General features: G+C 37.1%; 1 long non-coding RNA gene across 1 annotated transcript in view; it reads left to right on the forward strand.

The window, feature by feature from the left end:
• Window positions 1–19,212, forward strand: part of LOC114025586 — a 49,802-nt gene extending 30,590 nt beyond the window's left edge. Inside the window, exons 3-5 of the long non-coding RNA XR_003567049.1 lie at window positions 10,722–10,788; window positions 14,341–14,463; window positions 18,074–19,212. This is a non-coding gene — a long non-coding RNA (uncharacterized LOC114025586). The remainder of the gene's footprint in view (window positions 1–10,721; window positions 10,789–14,340; window positions 14,464–18,073) is intronic.
• The last annotated feature ends 277 nt before the right edge of the window (window positions 19,213–19,489 follow it).

Genomic DNA, 19,489 nt, shown 5'->3' on the forward strand with positions numbered 1-19,489 from the left:
TAAGTACAAATCCGGTCTCGGACCAGAAACTTGACACTTACTAGTTGTGTGACCCTGGGCAAGTCACTTAACCCTAATTGAAAGATCAGGAAAGAGGAATAAAGGTTTGAGCAAAAATATGATGGGTAGAAAAAATGGGTTTGGGAATAGATGGGGATGGGGTGGTCTGCAACAAGCAAATGTGCTCTAAGCACCCCCATCCTTGGTTGGTTGTCCTGGGTGCCTTTGTGCCAGCTTCAGATGGTTTCTCTTTGCCTGGGCCAAACCCTTTAGCTAACCTGATGATTACAGGTGATTTCAAACTGTTTGTAAAACTTTATATGCATTTCCCAGTATACAGCCATGTGTCTTTCTAAGGGAATTTATGGATAATATTTCCTTTCAAAAGGCCAAGAGTATTGGACTTAAAAAATTTTTTTTTCAAATGTTTATCATTAGCAATTATAAATCCAGATTTGATTTGATTTGTCCATTAAATCAGTTTCCTGTTTACTCAGTTTACTGTTCTGTAAGGGAATAATAGTGGAACCCACTTCCCAGGGATGTTGTGAGCATCACATGATTGTAAAATGACTGGCATATGCTAAACAACCTTATTATTATCTCTCTAATTTAATATAATTATTCCATACCTGATAACTTTGAAGTAGTTTTAAAATACCAAAAATACTAAGATCAATAATTTCTATATGTGACAATTAAAAATGCAACTGATGTCATCTGAAGCTTATTATTTATGTTATTACTGTATTTCTGAATTTTTAATCTGGATTTTGTTGCATATGAATTGGACCTCTTAAAAAGAAAGAGATCTGATAAAAAAAATTTTGAAAACTGTTAACATTTAATGAAGTATATTTGGTTATAATCGAGTAATAATAATAATACTGATATTTACTATGAGAGTAGATTTTTCATTTGAAATCTTGGCTATTATGAAAATATATAAGGTGGTTTCAGGTTGTAGTTTCAACATATTAATGATGAGATGAATGATTCTCTGTGCAAGGCAATTTAGACATGCATTTACCTAGATTGATAATGGGTTGTTTCAAGTTCTAATACATTATAACGTGTAGGGTATTGTAACATTCTAAATTGTGCAATTTGGCAACAATTGAATCACCTATATTGTTAGAAAAGCAATTTCTTTCATAATCTAGATGTTGTGATGTTGTTAGATTAAGAATTGTACTGTCAGAGAAAAAGAGAAAAAATGAATGGGTTAGGAAGCTGTTAGGTCATTCTATCTGACCATGTATTATAATATTTTTGAAGTACTATAATTCAAGAAATCATAAACTTCCAAGTTTTGTCTATATTTAAAGGGACGTTTCAGCTAAAATTATTTGGTTCTCACTTATGAAAATTAAGATTGTTAACTAAGCTATTTGGAGTTATTGTTTAAATCAAGTATTTACAAAAGTATTTTTATGAAAGGAAACTTGGTAATTGTGCAAAGAAAGGACCTTGTAAAATCTTGTAATTAATTTAGTTTGTTATAGTAACAGGATAAATTGTAAGCTATTTTTAAAGCAAATACTTTTATAAAGAAATGTTTTGCAAAATCTTTCGTGTAATTTTTAGAAGCTTACTAGATTTCCATTTGCAAGCTAATTTGTTGCAAGTAATAATTTGACATTGATGACAATTATGTTTAAACCTATTGTGAATTTCGAGTTTCATTCCTAGATTTGTTGCGTCCTTGGACTGGCCTTAATGGGTGTTTTCTGAGAAACAGCCAGAGTCAGCAGTTCAATGGGAGCAACATCAGAGTTATTAATACTAAAGCAATTATTGTAATGAGTTGTAAGTGGGGGAGATTTTGCTGTTTTGATCTGAATTCATTCCATGGCCTACCAAATGTTAAAATTGGTGTTTGAACTTATCATATGTATAAGATTCAATTCCTGAAGTGTCTCATTCTTTCAGATTAAATATGATTAAAGGAGACAAATAAGCTTGAGAAATAGAGATGCAAATCTATTAGAGTAGTAACTTCTGATCTTAATGGAAATTTGATTTTACTCATGTTGCTTTTTAACCAAGAACTAGACCATGCATAGGAATACATGCAAACTACTTAAGGCTCACTTTAAGGATGTTCCCTAACCAATGTGAGATTATAGTCACATCTGAAACTGATGTGGGAACTTGCTATTCAAGACCTTATGGGACTGACAACTGACTTTATTCTGAGTCTGACTCCAGGTATGGTTATCAAGGAATGCTGTTGAGCCACTGACCCATGCATGATACCAGCAATGCTGCGGGGGGGGTGGGGAGGCGGGCTATGAACTGCATCGATGAACTGCAGAGGGTATTCTCATGGGAAGGTCCAGAGAACAACTATTCTGCACGAGCTGAGGTAGGATTCTCCTAACTCAATTTCCCCACTATGACACCTGGTAGACTTAAGCCTGGCTCCATGAGTTGGCTGTCTACTTAACTTCTGCCTGGAATTGACATGAAGTTAGGGGAACATTGTTCCCTTACTTCAGTTATGTCCCTGTTCTTTTATCACAAATTTCTATAATCAAAAAGTTTATAAACACAATATTAAATCTATTAAATAATCAATTAACGCTGGAACATAGGAGGTTATTATAGTAAGATACAAGTATAAGATTGAGCTATTTGGCCTAGAATTTTAGAATTAAGTATTTAGCCTTGACATCTGTTACTAGTATATATTCCTGTATAAGTTAGGGTCCTTTAATTCCTCATAATTGTATGGGGATAATTAGGTCAAGGACTTGTGAAACCAGGATATTATTCTGTTACTTGGTTAATATCATACCTGTTTCAGTTTGTTACAATTAATTAATGTTAAAAGAAGAATGACTTGTGGTCTATCTTGTAAATGCCTTAAAGGAAGCATCCACTTTAATTAGGGGTTATTTATTTGAACATGACAAGAAGTTGGAATTGTTTTCTTGATAGGTACTATTTTAAAATTGGTCACTCAATGTATTATGTATGGATTGGAGTCCATCTTTTTATAAAGCGTTCTGTTATTAATTCCTTAGGGAATCTCATCCTCCTGATAGTGGAATGAATGTGAAGTTGTGAAGTATAAAATCTGGGTTCTAATTTTCCTGTTTTTTTTTTTTATTGAGTTTCTTAAACATGACAATTGGCCAAGGTTCCAATTTTGATTGTATAATAATAGAGACATAAGAGTTGGATTAACTTTCATTATTTGACCTGGGTATTGGCAAGGTAATTTAAAATTCTGTTAAGATAAATTTTGTAGGAGAGTGGACACAAGAAAGGGACAGCCTGCTGGACATTGCTTTAACAGCACTCTGATAAGAAAACTTCATCAGATGATGCCCCCCCCAAACAGCTGTATGAGGTGAGACTTCTGAGCCCCTTAAATGGACACTTTATTGTTTAATTTTTCCCTTTGGGTCTCTGTATCTATACCTACTAAGGAGACTTCCCCTTTCGATTTGTCACAGTCAATCAATTTCTCCCTCCCCTCTCCCATATTGTTATAAATCTCCCAAACCCCTTGATGAAGTGTTGATCATATCAGTTAATGATTCATTGAGAAAGCTACACCTCTCATTAGAATCAGATGGGGGAATGTGAAAAATGATTTTTCTTAGTAATCATTATCTTGGAAACTCAGAACTTCCCCATCCCCCTTTTCTTTCAAAGTTCAGCCCTTCTTCAGAAGGACATGAAGAAGTAATCTAAATGGGTCTATTCCTGCTCATTATGTTGCCCAGACAAGTCTGGGAGAATGTTGATTCCTTCCTATTGTCAAGACAGGTGATATAGAAATTGATGTCTCTTTGACCAGGATTGAGTGATCTGGGTCATGTACTGAAAGATCCTCATTTTAATATAGCCCACCTCCCAGAGTTGATTGGAATCCCTTGGAAACACCTACTCTTCTAAGGGCATATAACCTGCACCGCCAAAATTCCAATTCAAGCCAGTTCTGAACTCGTCTCCTTAGGGGGGGCCCAGCTTTGGACTAAACTCTCATGCAATGCACGTCAAACCAGCTTGAGAGAAATTAAACCATGGAAACATGCACCCTGACTTCTTTTGTCTCTTTCTTAGAGCAGGCTCTGTCTTCAAATTGGGATTCATGGTCTTCTCGGGGTTCACAGAATCTATCTCCACCTAAGCCTGAGGAGAACACAATAGGCTTCCCTACCTTAGATTAAATTACTTCTTAGTAATTCTTAAATTAAGTTACTTAGATTAAATTAAATAGCTTGGGTTGGGCCTTAACCAGGATGAGGAGACTCAATGTAATCTCATTATCAGTAACGTCCTTCTGAAGAAGAAGCCGAACTTTGGAAGAAGGGGTCTGGGGAAAGCTCTGAATCTCCAGGATAATGATTAATAAAAATCACTTTTCACATGGTGTAAACATAATCCCTCTTGGTTTTCAGGGGTCAGCTAAGGTAGACATCAGAATCCACAGTCCACCAGGAGACACCTCTAGTGACCAGTTATAATTTGATAGGATCAGCTTTCGGATTCAGATTGAAGAGATTTGCTAAGCATACAATCTCTTTCATTAAAAAATGATCTGCTCAAAAGGAAGCTTTCTGTTTAATCAGATCATATCAGAATAGGTCACAATACCCAGCAGGGAAATGAACTACACCTTGCTTGTGGTTTTATGGATTTAACCTGGTATAGTTAAGGAAGAAAACATAATTTCCTTCTCTTCCTAATGAGCTAGACATGATAGTTATTTCTAAAGTACTCAAAGCAAAATGAAGCAAAACAAGCCAAAGTGTGCAAAAAAAAATTTCAATCTCTTTGTCTAGTGTGGTAGCCCATACCTGTAATCCTTGCTACCAGGGAGGCTAAGGCTGGTGGATCACTTGAACTTGGGAGTTTTGAGTTGTAGTTGAATAAGTCAATTGGGGGTCTGCACTAAATCTAGCACCAATCTAGCACCAATATGTAGTGAACCCCTGGGAGTGAGGGGCTGCTAAGCTGCCCAAGAAGGGGTCATGTCAGAAAATGAGCATGTTGGGAAAACTGGAAAACAGTACGGCAGAAACTAGATACAGACCAATATCTCACATTGCATACCAAGATATGGTCAAAATGTGTACATGATTTACACATAAAGGGTGATACCATAAGCAAATTAGGAGAGCGTGGAATAGTTTACCTGTCAGATCTATGGATAAGGAAAGAATTTAGGACCAAACAAGATACAGAGAGCATTACAAAATGTAAAAGGGATAATTTTGATTATGTAAAATTAAAAAGTTTTTACACAAACTAAACCAATGCAACCAAAATTAGAGGGAAAGCAGAAAACCAGGAAGATTTTTTTTTTGCAGCAAATATCCCTGATAAAGGCCTCATTTCTCAAATATATAGAGAACTGAGTCAAATTTATAAGAATACAAGACATTCCCCAACTGATACATGGTTAAAGGAAATGATGAACAGGTGGTTTTCAGACAAAGAAATCAAAGCTATCTATAGTCTCATAAAAAATGCTCTAAATCACTATTGATTAGAGAAATGCAAATTAAACAACTTTGAAGTACCACCTCACACCTATCAGACTGGCTAATATGACAAAAAAGGAAAATGATGAATGTTGGAAGCAATGTGGGAAAACTAGATCACTAACGCTGGTTGAATTGTGAACTGATCCAACCATTCTGGAGTGCAATTTGGAACTGTGCCCAAAGGGTTATAAAATTGTGTATAACCTTTGATTCAGCCATACAACTGATAGGTCTGTATCCTAAAGAGATAAAAAAAGAGAAAAGGACCAATCTACAAAATATTTATAGCAACTCTTTTTTGTGGCAGCTAAGAATTAGAAATTGAGGGGATACCCATCAATTAGGGGACGGCTGAACAAGTTGTGGTATATGATTGTAATGCAACATTATTGTGTTATAAAAAATTATAAACAAGATGATTTCAGAAAAACCTGGAAAGATTTAAATGAACTGACACAACGTGAAGTGAACAGAACCAAGATAACATTAGACACAGTAATAGTAATATTGTACAATGATCAATTGTGAATGACTTAGCTATTCTCTGCAATACAATGATCTAAAACAACACCATAGGACTCGGGATGAAAAATGTTGTCTGCCTCCAGAGAAAGAAATGATGTTCTCTGAATATAGACTGAATTATATCATTTTCACTTTTTCTTTCTCTTTCTTTCTTTCTCTTCCTTCCTTCTTTCTTTGAGTCTTCTTGTACAAAGTGACTAAAATGGAAATGGTTTACATGATTGTACATGTATAAACTATATCTGATTGCTTTCTGTCTGGGGCAGTTGGGAGGAAGGAAGGAATAGAATTTGGAACTCAAAATTTTTTAAAACTATTAAAAATTGTTTTTACATGTAATTGGGGAAAAATAAGGAAGGGAAGGGAAGGATTGGGGAGAGGAGGGGAGGGGAGGGAAAGGAGAAGAACTTCTATTCTTATAATCAAACTATTATTAGACATGTTTTTGGGGGGCTAGGGATGATTGGGAATCTGTGCTGTTCAAAAAGTTCCTGATGAGTATCTTTTCAATTGAGATGCTAGTTAGGGATTTCTGGCTTGACTAACAAAAATCAAAGCAGCATCCAAGGCTTAAGAGTGGCTCAATGACTTCTAGACAGCAGACTTCTAAGAGCCTGGAATAGGAAAGGATTTTCCAAACCTGAAATCCAGCCTTGAAAATCATTGACAATATTGTTGTAGTTCCAAAATCATTTTATTCATCCTTCAGTGTCAAAAGAAGACTATGGGAGTGATTTCCACAGGAAAACCTCACTTCTACTGAGGAGTATTATAGCTTGGGTTTAACCACACTTTTGATGCTTCCAATGAAAAATGAAGATTATACATTTTAAAATTTTCTGGTATCACCATGTCTGCTAGAAAAGGAAATGGGGGAAGGGGGAGAGGGACAGCATCCAAAATGTGACTTAGTATCCCCATGCTGCAGTATATGAATCTAGATGCCCATAATGATAGACTTACTATGTTTTTATTCACAATCACTTTTTATATGAGATAAGTAAGATGCCTGGATTTATAGAACTCAAAATGTCATTTTCTGCTACTGAGAACATTTTCCCCAAGCTGTTTCTAAATTCTTCTTGCTTTATGAGCTATTTCTCTTCATTTTTATCTAAAAGCATGAAGTAGGTATACCTAATTCATGGATTATAAACTTCTAAAACATGAATAGTTAACAATCATGACTGTATATTGTACCCTGCCACATTCTAAATGAATCAAAGGAAATAGAGTGGAGTGTGAATTCAGTTAGACCTTCATATTAACTGCCTTGAATACCTTGAATGGACTTCCTATACTTTTTACTGCCCTTCACCCCCACAATGTCCTAGTGGAGAAAGGGAGAGACAGACAGAAAAGAGAAGAAAATAGAAGGGAAGAGAAGAGAAGGGAAGGGAAGGGAGAGGAAAGGAAGAGGAAGAATAAAATGACATTACTCTCCCAGCCCATATCCCCCTCTCCCTGGAGGATAGGGACACCAGGCCACTAGCACTTCTCTGTTTTGTGGACAAAATCTCATTTCTTATTCTTCCTCCAATCCCTATTATTCGAAATCTGCCATCTGCCAGTGCAAAACAAAAACAAAAAAATCTTTTCCTTCTCTACTATCACTCTCTGAGTTCTCATCCCTATGAAAGGAGATAATGCATTACCCCTCTATAGCTCCTATCCTTTTTTGCCCTTCCTTTCCATTGTGTCCTCTGGAAACCTCCCTTCCCCCCATCATTAACAAGCTTTCCTTCATCCTAGACTTCTTCCTCTCACATTCTTTCCATTTTATTATGCTCACAGAAATTTTGCTTGCCCTGGAAGATACAATATACCTGATCACCCTGTGATCCTCTCATGCCTGAGACACACTGAGTCAAGAGGAGTCAGCATACTCCTTGCTGTTACTTCTAGACTCTTCTACCACCATCAATCAGGACCTTTTCTTCTGCTGAGGTTCCCTCCATCTGTCTATATCACCTTATCCAAGTTTGTTTGTTTGTTTTGCTGTTAATCTACTAGATTCCAGGTCACTTCCTTTTTTTCACAAGGAGCTCTTGCTCTATGCCCTCATAAGTGACAGCTTCAATAGAAATGTTAATGTATATTGGCCAAGCATTGTGGCTTCTCAATTCATCTGCCTCCTCAGCTCCTATGCACCATATCTTCTATTTCAGGCAACCCAAGGATGATCACATTACATCTGACCATCACCTATAACTCACTATTCTGCTTTTGTGATCCTGGAACTCTGAAATTCCCCTCTGATTATGATCTTGTTTTCCTACTTCTCTAGTGTGGTGCAGTGGAAAGAACAATGGCTCTGAAATCAGAAGGCCTCAGTTCAACCTACCTGCTTGACATTGGGCAAGTCACTTATACTTCTCTGGACCTCAGCGATCTTTTCTGTAAAATGAGGGGAGTAGACTGTAGGGTTTCTCTGGCAGGAGCAGTATTTACCATGCAGGCTACACTGGTTTTTCCGTGAAAGGTATTAAAACCATTTTGAGACTTAATGAATTCAAGGGATTAAGGCTTGAGCCACTGGCATAGTTTTCTGGTGGCTTAAGGTACAAAAATCCAATACATGAAGAGTCAGCCTTTTTAACTAGAACTTCTGACTGGCAGACCAGCATGGCTAATATGGAGGTAGGGAAGTGTTGCTTAAGTGAATTAATAATGCACCTTTGCTGAATATCATTTCCCTGCTATAGATCAGCAGACATCATTTTGTTAACTACTAGGTAGACTACAAGTTTCTCATTCAGAACCTCAAGTACCAGGCTAGATTGATTTGGGCCAGGCCTGCAACAGGAACTCTCTGGCTCTCCATTTATGATCCTACGATCCTTCTTCCTCACTCTCCCAAAGCTAAGCTTTAGGTGAACTTCCTTATGACACACTTGCTGTTCCCTCCCTCTTTTTGCAGTCCATCACCCTTGCTCTCACCTCACTTCCTCCTTTCAGAGTCAAAATATCTGGGTTCAAATCTAGGCTCTGTTATTTACTTCCCAGGCGACCTTGGTCTTCTGTACTACTAATTCTAGTTGCTGTCTATATGGAAGATATTCTGTATAAGGTGATCTCAGGAGAGAGATTATCAAGACTTATTGGTATTCATACCTGACTAATGTTTGGGATGCTAGATGGAATGTGGTCCACTGTTCTTATTTTCTAGAAAAAAAAAACTTACATCCTGTTCATTTTTTGGTGGGGGTTGTTGGTATAGGAAATAGGCCCATTATTTCATTGTTACAGGGAATTCTCAGTGAAGAAACTCTACCAATAAAAATTAGTACCTTGTATTTAACTTACACTCAGTGTGGACGAGGGCAGGGCTTCTTAAGCTTTTTCCACTCGTGACCCCTTTTTGCCCAAGAAATTTTTACATGACCCCAGGTATATAGGTATATAAAATAAGTATACAAATCAAACATTTACTGATAATAAATCAAAAAGAAATTTATTTTAAAAAAATTCTTTGGTATACATATAACTTTACCATTTATTAAAGACAAAAGCAAATTTGCATACTGAGATGGATGTGCTTACTTATTTTTACACAAAGAATTAAATCTGGGTGGAATATTTGATGGAGGATATAGATAATCTTCAACATTTTTCAGAGATGATCAATATTTTGATTTTAAAATTGTTAATACTGAGAATGCCACTTTGCATAAATACGTACCTCGATCAAATCTCACCTCTCATACTTACAAGCTGTGTGACTTTGGACAATTTACTTAATCTCTCTCTGCCTCAGTTTACTCATCTGAAAAATGAGGTGTGTAGGTTGATTTCAATGTCCTCAAAGCCACCTAGCTCTAAGTCCTATCCTATATCCTCCTGGGATGAAATCACTTAATCTGAGTTTTAGGAAATCTTTTAAGTCTGCAAGAGACAGGCAGGGTGTGATCTGCATGGCTGGAGGGAGTTTCGACACCATCAGAACCATAGCTTTTTGACGTATTATATTTAATTATGAGTTAAAGATACAACTATTACATTTTTAAAGTGCAATATATCTCTGGCAGATGGGGTATGCACAAGTAAAATTTCATTATTAAAAAAAAGTAACTTGCAAAAACTGTGTGTTTGTTACAAACTTTTAAAATGCTATATACTTATATGTGGTTATTATCATTGGGTTCTCTTTCAGTTGGTGGAGGTGGAATTTCAGTGTTTAAAAAAAAAAAACGGTTTGGAATTTATCAGCCCAGAGACTGATCTTGCCAATTCTTCCATTTTTAAATAGACTGTTATAACAGAGGTTTCACTCATCTCCATTTTGAAGACCTAGGCTCCAAATGACCCACAGCCACAGCCCTTTTGAGGCTTGCTGCAGAGACAAGCTGTCAGGAGTGACTGAAATGGGTTCTTTATGAGGCTCCTTGCCAGTTCCTTTCCCTACATTTAAATAACTCCTCAACTGTTCAACAAACTTCAACTTAAAGGTAGCTTTTTAACAAAGAGGCCTAACTTTTTTTTCTTCAGTCAATTAACTTTACATGGTTTTTCTCTCTGGAAAAAAACAAAAAACTGCCTTCATGGATAATGAAGCTGAAATGTACAATGTGACCTATTGTTTCCATTTGAGGACAAACTATCTTAAGAGAAATTTGCCAGAACGACTTCATTTTGACTTTTCTACAGGATGGAATATTATTTGTCATGTTTGATTTTTTTTTTCTGATTTAGGTTTCAGAGACAAGGATGGTGAAGATAATTTCTGCTGTGATCATCATGCTATTCTTCCTTCAAGCAGGTAAGTCCGAAATGAAGCATTAAACAAGGAAGCAGGGGAGCATTGGAAAAATTCTACTAATAATTCCAAGTAACTGTGAGGCAGGTGGAACTTGTATCCATTTCCCCCCAACTTTGATTTCTAGATGTGATAATGTTTCTGATTTTATTTCAAGATGAGATGTGAAATTTCTTCACCTGCTTCCAAAGGAAACAAGTCTCTTCTCTAGTGGGACTACAGTTAACAGGGAGCCATTTTGATGACATAGCAATATTTCTGTTCAAGAATAGGAGGCATTTTGGTGACATTTTTTTTGATGAAAAAACATTGCAGGACACAGTAGGATGCATTCTATGATGTCAGATGGCAGGGAGAGGGAGGGAGAGTTAAGGACAAAAAAAATGTCATTAAATACACTTTCATACTTGGAATACATAGTTTCATTAAGTATAGGAATGTCTTCCACAGATGCAGATAACAACCCTTCTACACCCTCTCATTCTGTATAATTTTTGCCTGAGTCTTACAATTAGTAAATCCTCCACAGAAGATCTAGTGAAATCACTGGAGGCTTCTCCTCAAGCTATTTGGGTTCTTCGAAAACCCATCTCTTGTCTATTCTCACCACTATGACTAGCCCTCCTCCTTTCCCAGTCACAATCATTAAATACTTATTAGGTTTGGGTTAAGGTTAGGGAAAATGGGAATGAAGCCTAACCTATGTTCAGATAAAGAAAGGAAACAAAGGTGGCAGGAAGTCTGGAGGGCCCTCAGTTTCCCGGACTATGCTCAGGCAGGCTCCTGAACCTAGAAGAAATAATTTACATACAAAATACATTCCTTCAGTGGAAGTAGCTTCATCAAGAACCTGACACACAGTTAGTCCCTAGCTTATATTTCCAAGAATAACAGAAAAAATACGGTGGTGGGGAGACCATGGGACATATGATTTTAGTTTACTCACTATCACCACAAAACCTACCTGCCAGCTCACATCAAATTCCAAGAAAAAGCCTTTCATGTAAATAAGTGATTTTCGATCCTTCCCTACTTTCATAGGCGTCAGGAGATAAAGAGAGCAGAATCTTTGGGTTCCTAAAGAACAGACTCCACTTACGGGAAATTTATTATTTACCAGAAAGATCAAAGCTTCATGGTTTCCAAGCATTTGACATGGACTTTCAAAGATGAATCAGAAGTCAACAGAGCACACAGATTAGATCAGTTTGACTAGGGCATGGAGTGCTTAGATAGGAATAATGCGTAATTAGTCTAGAAGAGTAGGGTAGCATCACATTATTAATTGAATTTAGTTGAACGCACTCATTGAATGAATGCCACACATTGGAGTTTGAACTTTACCCTCTAGGCAATGTGGAATCACTATATTTTTCTAAATAGAGCAGTATGATCAGATCTATGCATAAGAAAGATTATGTTTGCAACAGTGTGAAGAATGGATTGAAGAGAGTGGAGACAGAAACACTTATTAGGAGGTTCTTGCAATAGTCTAGGCAAAGGGTTAGAATAATGATAATTGACATTTGTAAAGTTTAGGTTTACATAGCACATTATAGATATTTTCATCCTGAACTAGTTCACTTAAGAGTCAAGATGAGGAAGGGAGAAGAGGATAGCCAGTGCCAGGGTGATGGCCTGGGAAAGAACAGAGGAGTGAGAGACTGGAAGTCATGGTGAAGATGAAAAGCAGGGTAGGGGTGTAATGACAACAGTTTGTGATTAGCTTAAGGAAATTTCAAATTCATGAATATTAAAGTGGAACATTTGCAGGTGATGGCAGGAGGAAAGGTATGACCATCTCCCTGTGTAGCTGAGGTGGGGTGGAGAAGTCATGGGAAATAAGTTAAGAAACTGAGAGGATGGGGTACTTGAGGGAGTATCAATATGTATACTGAAGTCTCCTAGTATTCAGGAAAGAGGTGGGAAGAAGGATGATGAGCTAGACATTTTACTCATTGAGGTAGGAAGGAGGAGTTTTATGATAGTTAGCTGATAACAGCTACTAGAATACTAGAATTTTGATTAAGTGGTAAATATGGATTAAGTGAACCTCAAAGGAGGATGGTGGTAGAGGGAGACCTTGGAAATGGTAGCAAGAAGTATTCCAACTCCACTACCACCACCAGTGAAATGACAAGCTATGATATGATTTAATTTTGTTCTTGTTGTTTAGTTGTTTCAGTTGTGTCCAACTCTTTGTGACCCTGTTTAGGGCTTTCTTGGCAAAGATACTGGAGTGGTTTGCCATTTCCTTCTCCAGCTCATTTTACAGACAAGGAAATTGAGGCAAACAGAAGTTAAGTGACTTGCCCAAGGTCACACAGCTAGTCTGAGGCTAGATTTGAACTCAGGTCTTCCTGACTCCAGGTCAAGCTCTCTATTTGCTGCACCACCTAGCTACCTAATAATAATAAGAGAAATATAAGCTAAAGCAGTTTTGAGGTTCAACCTCATAATCATTAGGTAAGCAAAGATGACAAAAAAAGAAAATGATAATTGTTGTAGCAACTATGGGAGCAAAGAAATACTAATTGCACTTTTGGTAGAGTTGTGAAATTTCTAACTACTCTGAAAAGAAATTTGGAATTATACACAAAAGGTCACTAAACAATGGTTTCCCTTTAACCCATCAACACCATGATACCACTATCAGGTATATAAACAGATCAAAAACATAGGCAAAGGTGCATATGTACAAAAGTAGTTATAGCAGCCTTTTTGTACAGCAAAGAACTGGAAACAGAGTGGGCACCCATCAATTGGGTAATGGCTGAGTAAATTATGGTATATGAATGTCATGGAATATTATCGTACCACAAAAAATAATGCAAGAGATGACAGATTCAAAGAAACCTTGGGAGGCTTGTATGAACTGATGCATAGTGAAGTGAGCAGAACTAGGAGTACCATGATACTGTAAAGAAAAACAACTTTGAAAGACAAGATCTCTGATTGATTCATTGATCATGAAAATGATCTCTAGAAAATGATGAAGCATGCCTCCTATTTCTTGTGGAATGGCAATGGATTGTAGTGGCAGAGTCATTTTCAGATATGACCAATACAACACAAATGTTTCACTTGACTTGATTTGTTACAAAGGAGGGCTTTTATTTTGATTAGGGAGAAAATACTTGTCAAATGTTGGGAATAGTGAAGCAAAATAAACAAGAAAAAAAAGAAAAGACTGTCATTGAAATATTTTTAAAATACACAGAAGACCACAGAGGAAGTTTAGAACATACAAATAGTCAATGTTGGTACTACCACATTAAATGTAATAGAGATTTAAAAATTTATGTAACAGATTCTTGGTTTCTTATGTAGCCGTCTTCTCCTGGCCTTCTTCGTATATTTGTTGATGATTTTCTACTTCTCAGGAAAAAAAGTTAAATGGAAAAAAAAAGTATAATGTGTCATGTAACGCTTTGAAGAGAAAGGAAAAGGGCCTGTTGCAAAAGAATTCCAAAAATGCTGAGAATCATCTAAACATCTTGTGTTTCTTCCTTTGTCTTTTCTCTCTTTCCCCTCCCTCCTTTCTTGTGCTTGGAGATGGCACGGAAATAATATGCAGATACTGCAATCTCTCACTCCCCTTCCATGGCTGCCTTTTGGATGGTGGTACCTGCAGAGTCAACCCCGGTCAATATTGTAAACTTGAGTACCACGAGCAAGGTAGGTCTGACATTGAATGTGGTCTCCAAAGCGGAGGATACATTCCTGATACTACCTCAGGTATCAGTTTAAGTAATGGCTCAGGTGCTGACTTAAATGGAGAGGGTGTGGATTGAAAGGTGAAAACGTATCCTAACCTACAAATACTTCCTCTTTAACCTCTCCGGTTGCCTGAAATCCCACCATTTAAAATCTGTGTTTGAATTAAGAAAATGTCTGGCTTTAAGAGTTTCTGTCAAATTGTTATTACCAATCATTCGCTAAGAACACATGAACATGAATTACTCACATAATGTTTTTCTTTTTCTTTTCTAATGGATCAGATTGTGCTGTCATAGAACAGGGATAAGGATTTACTTGAGTGAATCTTGATGATCTCATCACTGCATGCTTCTTCATCCGGTGCAGTTGTACATATTCTTCCTCCTATCTCCCACAGAAGGTCTAACCAAAGTACCAGAGGCTCTCCATTAGGTCCTCTTCTATTTCATAGCTTTCATGGAACACTTGGGCTCTCATCATCCCCATACATTTCTCTCCTTCCCCCACTTCTTCCCTAAATGTTCTTATTCTTTTATCTTGAATTTGAAACACATCCACAAGCATGAACATTTCCATGTTCATTTACAAAGGAAAAGAAGATTATATATGAAACTGTGAATATTACACATAGAATATTTCTCTTTCAAAACCACATAGGAAAAAAAGTACATATTAATATGATAGTACAAACACTGCCCTGCTGGTCTATGTCCCCTACTAAACATTCTTCTGTGTATTTTTTAAAATTTTTAAAAAATTTTTAAAAATTAATTAAAAAATTTTAAAAATTAAAAAAAAATTTTTTAAATGTTTCATTGACACTATTTGCTTTATTTTTAAAATTTATTAGGGGCAGCTAGGTGGAGCAGTGGATAGAGCTCTGGCCTTGGAGTCAGGAAGACCTGAGTTCAAATCCAGCCTCAGACATTTGACTAGCTACGTGACTCTGGGCAAGTCACTTAACCCCGATGGCCTCACCAAAAAGCAAAAAAAAAAATTTTACTTTTCCCCAGTTACATGTAAAAACAATTTTTGACATTCTTTTTTAAAACATTTGAGTTCCAAATTCTCTCCCTTCCTCCCTCCCCACCTCCCCTCACTGAGAAGACAAGCAGTTCAATAAATGTTATACATGTGTAGCCATGCAAAACATATCCATAATAGTCGTGCTGTGAAAGAAAACGTAGACCCCCCAAAAAAAACTCAAGAAAAAGAGAGTTTAAAAAAAGTGTGCCTTTAATCTGTATTCAGACACCATCAGTTCTTTTTCGGGGAATGGACAGAGTTTTTCATCAGACGTCTTTCAGAACTGTCTTGGATTGTTGTATTGCTGAGAATAGCTAAGTCTTTCACAGCTGATCATCTTACAGTACTGCAGTTACTTTGTACACAGTACATTTCACTTTGCATCAGCTCATGTAAGTCTTTCCAGGTTTTTCTGAAAGTATTCTGTTCATCATTTCTTATAGTACAATAGTATTCCATCACAATCACATACCACAACTTGTTCAGCCATTTCCCAATCGATGGGTATCCTCTCAATTTCTAATTCTTTGCCCCTAGAAAAGAGCTGCTATAAATATTTTTGTACATATAAGTCCCTTTCCTTTTTGTTTTTTATCTCTTTTGGGATATAGACCTAGTAGTGGTGTTGCTAGGTTAAAGGGTATGCGTGGTTTTATAGTACTTTGGGCATAGTTCCAAATTGCTCTACAGAATGGTTGAATCAGTTCACAACTCCACCAACAGTGAATTTTTCCTACATCCCTTCCAACTTTGGTCATTTACCCTCTCTGTACTGTTAGCCAATCTAATAGGTATAAAGTAGTACCTCAGAATTATTTTAATTTTCATTTCTCCAATCAACAGAGTACTTTTTCACGTGGCTATAGGTTATTTGCTTTATTTAAAATAAATTAAAAATTTTTTATCAAAAATATCCTCTCCCCAAGTCTCTCCCTCCTTTCCCTTTTCTCCTTTCTCCTCCTTCCTCCTCCTCCTTCTTTTTCTCTCTCTCTTTCCTTTCCCCCCTCAACCTCCAGCAACCAATGCTGTTGCTTTGAAGAAAAGTTGTTCCTATCAGGTAGACAAGACCTAGGCCACATGTCTCAGGGCCAATTAACACACATTCAGCATTGTCTTTCTACTGGTCAAAAGTACAGTTCAGAAAGTCATGAACTTTTTTCCCCCCTTCTTACAACTCTTACTCCCAGTTGAGTTAGGGCAAGTAAATTTGTTCTATCTTCACAGTGTGCCTCCCTGCCTACACACAGTAAACACCTCCCACAGAGTCTTTCTGAGTCTGTTGATAAAATCGTGCATTTCTCTCCATTTGCCTTTTCAATATTCTAGTACTGCCTTGAAGATTTTTTTTTCAAACTGCTTCTCTAGTAAGTATATTCTAGAAATGTAGACCAGATGTATGCTGGGATGTCTATTTGGATGTGTTAGAGATAAATGTATAGAGATGCATGTGTGTACATTAGGGGTATAACCATGTATCTGTGAAAAAAAAATCATATATATGTATGTGAGGGAGCACCTTCATTTTACAGATGAGGGAACGAAAGCTTCGAAAACTCAAATTTTCTGCCCAAAGTTACACAGGCAGTAAGTGAGCTAAGATTTAAAGTGAAGTGTGGAGCTTTTTCCATCGCACTATGATGTACCCTGTAGCAGGACATGATTAGGAAGAAGCCTAGAAAGAGACCCTGATACATACATGAGAGAAAGCAGGGTACAGTGGCAAGAGCACTGAACTCAGAGTAAGAAGACATGGTCCTGAGTCTGACATCAACTACATTTGTGACTTTGTTCAAGGTACTTACTTCCTCTGAGCCTCAGTATCCTTAACTGTTGAGCAAGGATAATCATGTACTACCTATATTACAAGGTTGTTATGAAGAAAGTGCTTTGTAAACCTATTATTGAGACAATGGAATGTGTGCAGTCTGAAACCACTCCAATATCTTTGCCAAGAAAATCCCCAATGGGGTCACGGAGAGTTGGCACAATTGAAACAACACCAAACAAAGTGGTGTTTTGGGTTCTTTTGTGGAGAAAAAAAAACTCAATTCCATTATATTGGAATATGCCGAATATACTTTTGTAGTATCCCTAGCACTCAGCACAGTACCTAACACATAATAAGCACTTAATAATAATAACAACAACAGGCATCATGGTAGTCAACATCATCATCATCATCACTGAGAGGCTTTAAAGGGGAAAAATGAATATATCTGGGACAGCTAGGTGGCATAGTGGATAGAGTTCTAGCCTTGGAGTCAGGAGGACGTGAGTTCAAATCTGAACTCAGACACTTGACACTTACTAGCTGTGTGACTCTGGGCAAGTCACTTAACCTCGATTGCCTCATCAAAAAAAAAAACAAAAAAAACAAATACATCCTCATTTTACAAACTCTAGATGGAGATCTGGTTGAAGTAATGTAATGGGCTTTCACTTGCAGCAGGATTCTGAAGCACTTGTGTATGTAATGTCTCTAATCTCTAATGGAACATTTTCCTCCCCAAACACACATTCCCCCCCCTTCTGATTTCTGCAGGTGGTGTGGAGTGGTTCTCAGTCAAAGGCTGTACTACTGCCAAAGAGATATGCCATTCAAAGAGAATAATCAGCAATACCGTTCATCTCACCCAATGCTGCTACCAAGACATGTGCAACCTCTGAACCAGAATCCCCAACTAGATGATTTGGGTCATAGAAGGGATATGATGCCAATTTACAAGCAGCCTAGCATTAGGAGAGCAATGTATATATATTTTCCCTGGGATGAATCGAAGACAATCGAGTGGTTGATTACAGGACCTGGTAAATTGTAGAGCACCTGATGTCACCATATTTCCCTCTTCTCATCCTATGGAATAGTGGGCTTGGGGAGGGGGGCAGGAAAGGAATGTGGCCAGAGGCTGGCAACACATTCTTACTCCCAAAGCTTTCTTCAGCCACTCTCCTCACTCCACTTAAAGACACCCATTGGCATCCTTATTACTTCCCCAAGTGATTCTAAGGCTTTAGTGAAAGAAAAAAAAAAACAAAACAATAGCTCCTATATAACCCAACTCCATCCCTAAAAAGGTGGGAGACTCCCATCTAAATGACTAGCATTGGTACAGATTGGTATCCTACCACATATTATCCAAAATCCAACGTCATATTCCCCTGGTTTCTTCTTTCACATTCAAGACAGTTCTAATAGTGGCATACTGCATGCATATTAGTATCCTGAAAGTGTTAAATTGGTTTCCAAAGTGACCTATTTATTTCTCCTGAATAGTTTGTACACTGAAGGAGTCTTGACGTCTTGAATATTCCCCAAAAGAATAAAACAAGTATAAGAAAAGCCAAACTTATGGACACTAGGAGACAAAACTTTAGGATAGAGAATTGTCACTTGCAAACATGGCTTCTCCCAATGACAAAACAAAGGCAAGATTTGCCTTTACTTCTACAGTGGGAGTCCTAAACACACAGCATTTACATAAAGGTAGGCTAGTTAGGCCATTCAAATGAAACCCCTACCTAGAAGAAGCAGATGAGGATCGGGCCTGAGAATTTCACAGTTTTTTGATAATACAGGTCAGAGCACTGCTTTTGTTTAGTGTTTTATGAATAATGCTGTGGGGTGGGGGCGATAGTATATTTTAGTATTTAGTTTCACATTGTTTTCTTCTGATGTAGATTCTACAGGTATTTGAGAAATTTTTGTTAAAAATAAAAAAATCAATTAAAAAAATCTCAACTTTTACTTCTCTTTCAGCTTTCAGACTCCTTTCTTCCTCCCTGATCCCTATCAGCTGCTTGCCCAAGACAATCTTCCTACACTTAGAAGAAATATAAGAGATCAAATGTTCCTTATCTATTCAACTATCTCCTTCTACCCTATTGCCTGCAAAATGCTTTCCCTCCAATTACTGGGCTAGGTTGGCCACATTTTTCATGATGATATTTTAATAAGTTA

The sequence above is a fragment of the Vombatus ursinus genome, unplaced genomic scaffold, assembly GCF_900497805.2.
Source record: "Vombatus ursinus unplaced genomic scaffold, bare-nosed wombat genome assembly UNPS02014832.1, whole genome shotgun sequence".
NCBI lineage: Eukaryota > Metazoa > Chordata > Mammalia > Diprotodontia > Vombatidae > Vombatus > Vombatus ursinus.